The sequence below is a fragment of the Tamandua tetradactyla genome, chromosome 1 (genome assembly GCF_023851605.1).
Source record: "Tamandua tetradactyla isolate mTamTet1 chromosome 1, mTamTet1.pri, whole genome shotgun sequence".
Taxonomy (NCBI): Eukaryota; Metazoa; Chordata; class Mammalia; order Pilosa; family Myrmecophagidae; genus Tamandua; species Tamandua tetradactyla.
The window spans coordinates 221900313-221912914 of record NC_135327.1 but is presented as its reverse complement, the minus strand read 5'-3'; the positions used below and the strand labels follow the sequence as shown (position 1 = coordinate 221912914).

General features: G+C 41.5%; 1 long non-coding RNA gene across 2 annotated transcripts in view; it reads right to left on the bottom strand.

The window, feature by feature from the left end:
- LOC143688211 (uncharacterized) overlaps window positions 1–11754 on the bottom strand; it is a 95907-nt gene extending 84153 nt beyond the window's left edge. For both annotated transcript variants that reach the window (XR_013177882.1, XR_013177881.1), the window contains exon 1: window positions 11639–11754. This is a non-coding gene — a long non-coding RNA (uncharacterized LOC143688211). The remainder of the gene's footprint in view (window positions 1–11638) is intronic.
- Between the last annotated feature and the right edge of the window lie 848 nt (window positions 11755–12602).

Sequence of the window (12602 nt, the reverse complement as noted above, 5' to 3'; positions counted from 1 at the left end):
TAAAACTTACATTCTACATTACAGTTTTTTCTTGTGTCTCAGTAATGTCGTTTGAGCCTTTTGTTCTTTGAGCCATCCATACTGGATAGGAATCAAAGAACATTTAATTGTCATTATCTTTTTAATTTATCTTTCTTGTTTTTATTGTGGAAACCTATACAGCACGTATCTTCTCATCCCACCCCCTCCCAAAGCACACCATCCTGTGAGCTGAATCGTATTCACAGTATTGCAGTAACCGCTCCCCCCATTCATTATAGAACATTCTCTTCATCCCAGTGAGACATTATAAACTAATTTTGTATCAACTCCCTGTTACCCCTGCCCCTCACCCTTGGAACCTGTGCTCTACTTTCTGTCACTAAGAGCTTGCATATTCTCTGATATTTTCTTTGTGATTCCAGGGGAGCTTAAATTTAACATTCTAATCTATAACAATCTAGTTTGCTTTGATATCAATTTAACTTCAGTAATATACACATCCTATGTTCATGCATCCCTCCATCACCCGCCTTTATTAAGTTCTTATTGAAAATTGCATATTTATACAGCATGAGTTCAAAACTATTGATTTACATTATATTTTGTGCATTTGCATTTTAGATCCTATGGGAAGTAAAAAGTTGAGTTGCAAATAAAATATACAAAAATACTGATAGTTGTATTTACCCTAGTCATTGTATTTCCAGAGATCTTTTTATCTCTTCGTCACTTCTCTAGTGTCCTTTCCTTTCAACCTGCAGAACCCCCTTTAGCATCTCTTGTAGTACCTGTCTAGTGGTGATGAACTCCTTCAGCTTTTATCTGTAAATGTCTTAATCCCTTCCTCACTTTTGGAAGACAGTTTTGATAAAGAAATATAGAATTATCAGTTGGCAGTGTTTTGCTTTCAACATTTAAAATATGTCTTCCTACCATCTTCTTGTCTCCATGGCTTCTGATGAGAAATCAGCATTTAATCTTACTGAGGCTCCCTCGTACATGACATGTTGCTTCCTTCTAACAGCTTCCAGAATTCTCTCTTTACCTTTGGCATTCAACAGTTTGATTATAACATGGTGCAGCTTGGGCCTATTTGGGTTTGTCCTGCTTGGAATTCATTTAATATTCTGCATGTTTATAGTCATGCTTTTCATTAAATTTGGGAAGTTTAATGCCATTGTTTATTTGAAGACTCTCTCTGCCCCATTCTCTCTTTCACCTCCTTCTAGGGCTTCCATAATGCATTACTGGTGTGCTTTATGATGTCCCACAGGGAAGGAAGAGGAGCCAGCCAGAGTGCCACAAGATCCTTTTCCTTTGAAGTAGACTTTTTCTCGATTCAGCGCTCTCCCTGTCACTGAAGTCCTTTAACTGTTTTCTGAAACTTTGAGAGATGTTTTTGCTAGTTCTTGCTCATTGTTGATTAGTCCCATTGTGTTATTAGTGAATAGCAATTAAAAGTAATAAAGGGATGCCTCTGCAAAAGCATGTTAATACTAGATGGTCTTTTCATTGAAATTGTGACAGCTATATATCCTAAGTGCCTGACTTCCCCACAAAAAGACCAATCTGTGCCCACTAGCATTTGTAACTAGGAAACTTCCTGGACAACTGTGGAATGGAGAAAAGTTGAGGCTTCTCTTTTCTTCTGCTTTTTTACATCTGAACTTCAGATGTATGCTATTTTACATCTGAACTTCAGAAGAAAGACCGATGCCTTTGCTCTGGTTTTGGCTCCCCAGATTGGTTTTGCCTTTTGATAAGTGGCAGAATTACCTTGTTAACTTCCCCGAATGGATGTGACCATGGTCCGAGCATGCGCTCTGGAAACTTCCCCTCCCGACCTCAGGCCATATCTCCTCTTCTTGACTGAATCTTCTGTGGCGCTGAATGAATAGCTGCCATTCAACCAGCTCTTAAAGGAAAGTAGTCATCGGGAGGAGGCAGGTGACCGCGAATGAGGCCATGTGATGATGCTCAGTAGCTCCTGGGACTCTGAGGTCCGCCTACATGGCACCCGTGATGCTTTTCTGAGACACCCCAGCTCCTTCTTGTCGGGTCCGCTTGGTGCCCAGCTGTGCCTGTCTTGGAATATGGTGCACAGTTTTATTGTATGAAGCAAAAACAAAAAGACAAATGAAAACATTTGCATCCTAGTTACCGAGTTAGAGTCTATATTGGGCCAAAAATAATTGCTTGCATTAAGTAGGGGAAGAAAATCAGTGCAGGAACCCATAAAACTGCTCAGTTGAGCAAGTAGAGCCTCTGTTGTCAGACATGGCGTAGGTACTTCAAGAAACGTGGCTTCACTGCCCCTCCCCCCAACAACAACAACAAACAAGGAAATCGAGCAAGCACAGAGTTTTCAAAATATAGAAATTATCCTGTGATAAAATATACAAAGGAAGGCGTGTTCTTGAATCGTAATAATAAGGGACTGGAAACAAAAAGACTGTTTCCTCTAAAAAATCACCCTGAATTTGGCAAGAGTAATATTAGATTTACCCTCCTCTCACCTCATGCCTTCAATTTAATGCTTAATGTTATACCGAAGCTTAGGAAAATATATTCTATGAACGGGCCTTGATTTCAAACCTTCAGAAAGTTCAGATGCTAAAACAGCAGAGAGGAAGGGGAATCAAAGAATTTCTAAAAGACAGATAACTATCAGACTCAAAACATTCAAACTGGTAATTAAATTTCTATATTAAAACAAAGCTACCATTTCGCTGTGCAGAGATATTTTTCCTAATGTAACAGAAAAGTTCCCAAAGGGTTGTGTATAAATCAAGTGTCTGTAAGTGCAATCACATGTTAAATGTCTTTGCTTTTTGAAAGGAATTCCGTGCTGCATGCTTCACACAGGAAATGATTAATTTTTAATGAGCAAAACTATCACCAAGGTTTTTATCTTAAAAAAAAATTCCCCTGTACCAAAGCTTTACCAATTGGGTGACTGTCCCTTTGATATGTGGTCATTCATTTCTATCAATTCCTTACCACTAATTCAGCCTAATATTTATTTCAGTTTTGGTTATGGTTAAGACATCTCACCTCTGTAGAGGTGAGGAGGCAGGGGCTGTGCCTCAAAGGAACTGACAAACCTTAGAAACCACAATTCATCTTCTCACGTTCACTTTATGTGTGTGTTTCTACGGATGCCTGTGGTGGGTTCACACACCTTTAGGAACCAAATTTTAATCTGTAAACTCTGTATTATTAAAGAAAAAAGGCATACAATGATTCAGTCACTAGGGGGACTGTATGTGAATACATGGGTAAGTTGATCTTGTCTAGATTGTCAGTGCTATTGCTATACATTTTGAGAGGATTTAGAAATCAACGTAATTAGTTCAAAAGCCAATAAAACTCAGATCGTGGGAAATCAGAAGAGACTTGTGCACATTTCTCAAGCATACTATGAAAACTTGAGCTTTGGTGAAGAGCTCTTGGGAAACGTTTCCATTTAAAACCAGTGGCCTGACCTTCCCAGAAGGCATTGGACGAGGTTAGGGCTGGAAAGGAAGTAGAGTGCTCGCTGCTTTGGGGAATCTGGGTGAAGTGCCAGCACCAGGGAGCCAGGTCCTTGGGGTCTCATTGAATAAAGCAGTAAGTCCCCAGACACTTTTAGCCTCCAAAGTGGCTGAGCCATGGAAGCTTCAGGTCTGGGGCCAAAACCACAGAGTCTGACTCTGCAAAGAGAGGCCCCAAACCACCTTGAGTTAATATGTGGAAGCCATCTTCTTTACTCCCTTCAGAATCACAGCTTCAATGGGAAGAGAAGTCTGTCCTTTCAAGAGATTCTGGGTGCAGTGCATTCTGTTCGATGGAATCTTAAAAAAAAAAATCAGAATCCCTGCGGTAGGTATCAGTCATTGCTTTCCAGTTACTCAACCTTTTTACAAGTCTTAAGGATCCTATAAACTCTGAAAGTTGTAGTAAAATATTTATAGAGCAAGTCAAAGAAAAGTATAAAACAGTATTCTAGGTGAAGTTTTGACATGACTAAAATTCCTCTCTACCTCTCTTACTTTTTGATTCCTAATGATTTAAGTTTCTGGCCTGGTGAAAATATTAACTCAGTTCACCCTGTAGTCCCCAAATAGTGTGATTTCCAGAGTTGTATATTATTTCATTTCTCTTCTTCCTAGTGTGTACTTTAGAAATCCAGGAGACGACGTTGCTGAAAAATGACAGCTCAAATCCATGATGGTGTCATAGCTGAAATCCCTTAGATCGTTACTCTTTCTGAATTTTCCTGGGAAAAGGCTCTGAAGCCACTTTTTCAATATATATATATGAGAAACCCTAGAATAGCAATTGGTGTTTCAGGCTTTTAGGGGAGACATAAAATGCAATCCTGACTAGTAAACTGTGCCATCCCTCACCCCAAGGTCCTTTTCATTCAAGCAGGCATAGAATACTTGTGGAACTCCATCTGGAGCCATCACATTTTTTTGGCCTTTATGCCTTGGCTTCCCCAGTTCCTACTTAGGATTATTCCCTTCCTGGCCAGGGAGGCAGGGGCTTTAATAATGGGGAACTGTCAGACAGCTGGAACATCACTAAGCCCTGGGGTTTGGTTTTAAGCGAAGGGATTCAGGGTTCACAACTGGGCATGGGGCAGGAAAATGCTTTCACATATAAATATATGCAATATTATTCCAGGAAAAACATATGAATGTTTTGGAAGTCATTGGAGATTTCCTAAATAACTGTGGTATATGGTAGCCAAGAGATTTTTACTAAAAAAATAAGAAGCTTAAGATCGTAACTGTAAGTGCATTGCAAAGACAAGAAAAGGTCAAAAGCCAAGGTCAAAAGTAACATCTTGCTGGATCCTGCTATCATAAATCTGGCGGTGAAATTAAGTTCTTGCTCTTTTATTCGAAAGTAAGAGGGTAGTTAACTCAGCAAATAATATCTGGATGAATACATCTAAATAAATGTTATGGCCTTCACATTAGCCATGGGGAGAACTCTGATTACTATGACATATGCTTGCTTAAAACATTTTCAGAGATCCTTGTTTAACCCTTTTTCTACCCCAGATTGGGGTATGCACTACTCCTTCTGAGATTCTCAAGATTTGCATACATTGCTATTATAAATATTCTTATTTAACATTATAATTAGTTATTTTCTGGGTTTGCATCCCACACAAGAATGTATCCTGGCCCGAAGTTATAAAAAAAAAAAGGAGTTTTTAGTGAATGATCTTCAGAGGTAGTTTATAAGCCACACAGGAAAACTTGCTTAATATTTTATAGTCACACCTTGTTCTGTACCAAAGCAATACTAGCCAATTTGATCTGCTATATTCACCAGATCTGTTTTGAAAGTGATATTTGGTTGATTTTAAGAATCAAATACACCTCCTTGGTATAAAGACTTATAACCGTTGAGAATATTTTAAAAGAATGTGCTCTTGGCTCTGGAAACAATTCCAAAGGAGGAATTTCCAAAGTATTTTGTGCTATGACTGCAGCATTGTGTATAGTGATGCCCAGTGGAAAAATATTTTTTTGCTGTGGTAGAACTGTTCTTTAAAAGTTACTAATAGTTTTGTTTTTAGAGGCTGAGAAATGAATTCACTATTGTGGAAGATTTTCTTTGTTGTAGGGAAAAATTAACAGAATGGACACTTCAGTTTCTTCAAGAGCTGTCATCCCTGTAATGAAAGTCACCATAAATCTGACTAGATTTTTGTAGGTAGAGATGCTGGGTGTTCTATTTAAGACCAGTCGAGTCTATTTTTACTAGGACACTGGCCTTGCTGAGTCCCTGGATATGGGTTTAAATTTTAGCAATTGTCTTTGAAAATAGTTCAAGGAAGATTGCATTATCCATGTGTGTAAGCATGAACGTGTGCAAGGTTCGTCCAATTATTCGTTTAAGGACATTGAAAAACCAGTGCTAACTCAGACTGTGAAAAGGAGTTGAACAAAGTTTGGCCTAGGTTGTCTGGACTGTCAGAGTCCCAGTCATGGCATTGCTGAGACCTGGAGATGGAAAGGGACTACTGCCTATTGCAATCGGTGGTTTTGGCCACAGAAGCTGCATTGCAGCTTGTGGGTGATTTGAGGGCTCCTCTCATAGGAAATGGGAGCTCCCACCCCCAGTCATCTTTGGGTGAAAAGAAGCAGGCTTGGCTCTGAGACCTGGAGCTGAGTGGGCTAGAGCTGGATTCAGAGGTGGGAGAGAAACCTGGAGACTCTTGGCGAGGAGGCTGAGCTGGATCTGTTATGTGAAAGTCAGCCAAGAATTAAGCAAAAGGCCTGAGGTTTGCTTGTGAAGTTGCGGACCTTTAGAGGAACCACTTTTAAAACCATGTAAATGTTTCTCTGAATTGAAATGGTGTCAATTCAAAGCCTTCAGTAAAATGTTATTAAATAACCAGGACTGTACTTTGGGGAATTAACAGCAGAGGCCATGTCTGCACTTGGAGTGCTTTTTTGTGAGGAGGGTGGAGCAGCCTCAAAGGATCTTATAAAGCTTTAGGACAGCAGCCTCTGGGGATCAGGGCAGAGGGAGGACTGTCAAGCGACCCTGGGAATGGATGGATGTATGCATGGAGGGATGGATGGGTGGAGGAATGGATGGGGGCATATCCATCTTTCAGGAGTCCTTCAAGCTCTCTGTGGAGGAGAACCAGTGGAAGGAACAGCTTGCCTGAATTATGGCATTGGACCTCAAATTCATGGTAATTTGGATAATAAAGGAAACCCAATTTTTTGGTAATTATAGTTTGGCAGGTTTGGGAACACGTTGGTCCTCATTGGAATAAGTGCACAGCCTTCAAAGGTGATACTTTTAAGGACACAGCATGACTATACCTATATGGTGCCCATGACCTAAGGGAAAAAGGTAAACCTGAAAACTGAATCAATGAAAATCCCCTATGTTTTGCATGTATTTAGAGGCTCTCATGATGTGGATAAAACAGTCACAAACTGAAATTTTAGTTTCGTTGAGGTGTGTGATCTATTCAGCCTTGTCCTCAGCCTCACTCCCGCACATCCTGTCTATCTACAAATCTCCAGTGTACCAGTTTCTCAACTCTGCCCGTCTCTCTCTACATCTCTTACCACCTTCTAATCTAAGTCTTCATCCTTTTTCCATGGCCTCTGGTAAAAGTCTTTTAATAATCCAGTCCTCACTGGCCAGCCTGAGAGAGCTTTCAAGAATGTAAATCAGATCATGTCATTCTCTGCTGAAAACTGTCCAGGCTTCCCATGGACTTGGGGATAAAACAAAGCAACCCTTCCATGGTTCCAAAAGTCATTGTGAGGCCCCCATGGGATCCACAAACTCTCCCTGTGTTCCTGTGTTACAGCCACACAGGCCCCTTTTCTGATGTTATTTTGTCCCTAAACTGCTTGCAGCAGCTCTCCCTCTTTCTCTAGCTGGAATGTTCTTTTTTGGTTTTTTTTTTTGGCAGGAGTGTGGCTCCTTCTCCTCAATCAGATCTCATCTTCTTTGTCACCTCCTCAGAGAAGTCTTCCTTGGACACCCTGTCTACCTTCTCTTCCCCAGCTCCTTCCTGTCACACCACTCTGCTCTGCTCAATCAGAGAATCTGGCATAATCCCAATTAGTCGGTTTTTTTGTTTGTCTATCTCCTACTTATGTAAATTCTATGTGTGCTAGGCCTTGTCTCTTCTGTTTTATGCTATGCCCCTGACATGTAATATGTGGTAAGACCCATTTAACAAGTGGTAAATAAGTTAGTCTGTGAATGGACACACGGACCTTGGAAAGGCAGGGTACTGGAGACCCTTACAAAGTAAAAACACTTAGTGCCTCCTGAACTGGAGACCCTTACAAAGTAAAAATGCTTACTGTCTACTGATCAAGGGTATGCTTGGGGTTACAGAGAGTGACTAAAACATATAGTCTGGGAGGGTGGGCACGAGAAAGACAGACACATACACACAACTCCTAGCTTTAGACTCAAGTTTTCTACTGTAGTCCATTCAGGTTCATGTTGGGTGGACATTGGGGTGGACATCCTCCACCTCAGTCAATGTGCCTGACCTACTTCTCGATGCAGTGTGGGTTTTAATTCCCCAGTGTCTGGACCTCCTTGGGGGCTCTGCCTCTCTGAGCCCATCAGGAAGTCTCTTCCTGGTGAACTCCCACTTTAAGACTCTCCCACAGGCCCATCAGCGTCTTGAAACCTTCTGGTCTGCTCCATCTCTTGTTGTTTGGGGCCTTCCTGTTGAATTCCGTTGTCTCTGCTCCTCTGCTCTCACCCCTGGATAGAGCTGGGGGGTTCAGCTCCAGATCACTTTTGGGAGGATGGAGATGAAGGTGAAGGGAGTCAACTTTCACCATTCTGGTCTCAGTGTTAATCTATAAGACCTTTGGACTTCTCCAGCCCCCAAGGCCTTGGTGTGATTGCACTCAGCGTCTGTCTTTCTTGTCCATTTTAACTTGTATTACAAAAGGCTGCCTCATGTGACATGGAGAGGGAAAAGTCACTGACATAAACACAGAATTCCTCAAAGGTGGGGTGACTTTTTCATTTTTTTTTAAATCCCCACAAGTATTGACCACTCACTAGGTACTTCACAGAAGTTATCTGACACATTGCCCATCTTTGTATCTCCAGCTTATCTACCAGGGCTGAGGGAGGTTTTGCATGCTACTTTCCCTCCCCAGCCCTAGGGAGGCGAGTTAGTTACCATTAGGCTAGGGTCCAAGTGGGAAAGATTGTCAGCAATTTTCTAGAGGGTAGGTTCTCAGTCAGGGGGCAGTTTGCATATCATGTTACTGATCTGATTGCATTACTGAATCTGAAAATGTACTATTTAAAAATAAAAGAGAAATAAAAGAGAATTCAAGCACTTTTTTAATTTTAATTTTAATTTTTTCACTATTTGCAAGACATCCCTCAAGAAAACTATATTCTAGAAAGGGCTCAGGTGACGCAGGTCTGGAATTATACCTGGTGCCTGTCTACCACCCTTCCCTGAAGTGCCATATGACGCACTTTGTGGCCCCAACCTGTCCACTGCAGGCAACGACGTGGGTGCATGGACTCCCCACTGCCAATGTCCCACTCAGGACCTTCATGTGCTACGTGATGATTCCCAGGAACACCGACTTCCTAAAAGCATTCCTCTCACTCAAACCGCCCATTAACCTTTCTAGGTTGGCTAATGATTAATGTCATTAGCTTTGGATGGGATGACAGTGCCCCCGTGGGCATGGCACCCACGAAGCGGTGGGTGGTAAGAGCTCTGTGAAGCTAGCCTGCTGTCCTCAGTCTGTCTGGATGTGGAGATAATGGCTTTACCCCCTCCACCTGCGATTTTATTGTAGTCATAATTATGTCTCTGTTTGGTTAGCACCTGCCAGACTAGTGAGAAGAGAGAATCCAAATAGTAATGTCAAGTTTACCAGACTTAAACAGTCTGATATCACTAATGACATGATGACTTGTGTTTGGGAAGCAAAGGTCTGGGTTTGGGCCAGGAAATAGCCCACGACACTGTCTCAGGGTCTGTACCGAATTCCTGGTTGTATCATGTTCAACCCCTTTGAAACTGCCATTTCTGTAGGTCAAAAGTGGCTAAAAACCAGTTTGATAGGGTTTGACCCCATATCTTTTGTTCTCATTTCTTCTAGTCACATGAATCATAGATAGAAGGTGGGAAACAAGGAACATAAACTTCTCAAGTGAAAAATTTCAAAATTAGCAATAGTATATTTTTAATTCAAATTTGGCTCGGTGCAATTTTTATGGTTGCTGTACACTTGTACATCAATATTATATGCACACGGCTCTTTGAACTATTTCTGCTTCTTGGGTGAATTCATGAAGTTTCATGTCATGATAGCCTGGGAATAGTTTTAATGGTATTTTTATTACTTTATGACGGATGACTGGGAGGCATTGCAAATAATGAAAGTGGACTGCAGACAGGAAGCATTGTTTGAATTCATAGTGAAATTCTGCACTACAAGACAGCAGAAATTACTGCCTGTCCCAGTTGTTTAGAGATGGGTGGGTAAGTGAAATGAGGAAGGAACACGAACTGGCATTAATTCCCTACTATGCAACACATTTTTACATATATTTTATCTTTCAATCCTCATAAAAATGCAGTGAGACAAGCATTATTGTTTCCATTTCATAGACGGAAAAATCGAAGCTCAGTGTGGTGTTAAATGAATGGCCAAGTGCACATCTCTAAACGTTGGCAGGGCGTCGGTGTAAGCCCAGCTCAGCCTTATTCAGTCTCCTCATTTCCTCATTCCTGGAATGACCAGGTGGCCTGGTTTCTGGCTCATCTGTGCTTATGCCCTTGCTCCTAGCATGCTCGAAGAGGCCCAGTTTGGGCGCTATGTTTTACAGTCTTCCTGACTAGACCATGCTTCTGGAGCTTTCCTTCACATACACTTAAGCAGGCCTCCCCTGGTAGAAAGCACCGGGCTTTAGGGTTGCATTAGTGTTTTGCCTCCAGGCAGTGCTGTTTTCAGGGTCCTGTCTTGAGGTGTTGCTACCCCCAGGAGTGCGTAGAACAGGGTAGTCAATGAAACGCCTTCTTTTGGTGGTGGCTCTGATGGCCTTATTAGCCACATTTTCTTGTCAAGAGTCCAGGATGAAAATGGTTTCTAAGTCACTTTTGTACAAGGCAGAATGGAGCTTTGTTGGAACCTTAAACCGCCAAACTCTTTTGGCGTCATCTGAGAGCTGTAGGCTGATGAACCATTAAATCAAGTAACAATTATACTGGGTTCTCGAGAAGGGGGGGTGGAAGAGGGGGACCAAATAGTTTTGATGTTGGCTTTTATGGCTGTGCTGACTCTCAGCGTGCTTCTGTTGTAATCAGCTCCCATGGAAAAATTCTTGGATAAATACCACTTTCACATGTACACACAAGTACTGAACTTGGAAATAATGAGAACTAATGCAGTAATTTAATACATATTAATCCGCCTGCTTACTTACTCTGCATCTGTCACAGCCTATAAACCTCGACAACCTGGAAGCTGCTAATTCCAACCCGTGGCTGGACACGCAACATAGAGAAATGCCAAAGAGAAAGCCTGGAACTGTAGCTGGTCCTCAGTGGCTCACAATAGTTTGTCCCCTCAGTATATTTGAGTTTGAGTCAGCTGTTAAACAGAATTTCCTCAGGGAGAAGAAAAAACAGCATATGAAAGGAAGCATTCCCTTGACATTTTAAGGCATTTGCTCACTGAATGACTGTGACAGACTCCAATAGATTCAGTTCAGCCACTGAGTACAGAGCTTTTTTGGGGGGCTTAGTAAACATTGTAATGAGTATTTGCTGAGCTGCTCTCTTGATGTTAGCCAGAGAAGAAGTGTGAGACCCTTACACTATATTTATGGAATGTTGGACATAAATGAAATAATGAAGCATGAGGCATTTAGAAAGCAAGACGAGAAAGATTATAATAAAGCAATGAACAGATCATTGGAAAGAGTCCAGGATGGAAACTAAGCTAATTGCTACAGATCTTCAAATAATATTGTTTGTTGGGGCTCGCTGTCCTATTTTGGACGCGTTTCACAGAGCTGAGCTGTAGGGTGGGAAGCTGGCAGCTTTATGACTTGGGGTTAGTCATTTAGCTGTTCAGAATATTAATTTCCTCCTCTTTAAAATGCGGCTAACAATACTCACCTTCATGGATGTTGTAGAGCTCAGACATCATGTGGAAAAGTCCACGGATGACATGGAACCCAGAGCGGGATTCACAGATGGAAGCTTCAACGGTGAGGTCACTATGGAACAATGAGAACTGAAAATGGACCTTGGAGAATGGCTGGAGGTTGGCCAGTGCAAGAAAGGGTGAAGGCATCAATCTGTTGAAGTGTAGACTTCTGGTTCATTTGTTTTCGCACTGGGCAATCTTCCATTTTATGGATATTCCACAGTTTATTGACATGTACTTGGAGGATGCATATTTGGTTGTTTCCAGCTTCCAGTTATCATGAACAATAGCGCCTGCTTCCTGGTGCATGTGTGGCCTCCCTCCATGTAGATGTTCTTCTAGTGGGATCTGGTAGGATCCACTCTAAAAAATAAGCCATAGAGCTTTTCCAGTTAGTTGCGCCAAGTTACACTCCTACAGGCAGTATATAAGAAGAGTTCTTGTTGCTTTACCTCTTTACCATGAACTGATGTGGTTGGATTTAAAACTTTTGCCAAGTGGTCTATCCAAATGGCTTACCTTGCCTCTTCCTGATTAATAGTCACCATTTGTTTTTCTCCTTTGTAAGATACAAAATATTTCTTTGTCGGGTTGTTTGTCTCTTCCTCAGCTTTTCATGGGAATTTTTGTCTGTTACAAAAGTCATAAGCATATCCTTCTGGTTTGTGGTTTGTTCTCCCCCTCTCTTTATGGGGATCTTTTGATAAAAAGAAGTCCTTAAATTTAATGTAGTGAAATTTATCAGTCCTTTTCTTTAAGGCTGGGGTTTTTGGTGTATCAAGCTATCCTTCCCTACTGTGAAGCCATAAAGATCTTACCCTTATTTTCTCTGGAAGTTATTTTTTTTTTGACAAGGACAGGCACGGGGAATCAAACCCAGGTTTCTGGCATGGCAGGTGAGAACTCTGCCACTGCACCTCCTCAAGTTTTAAA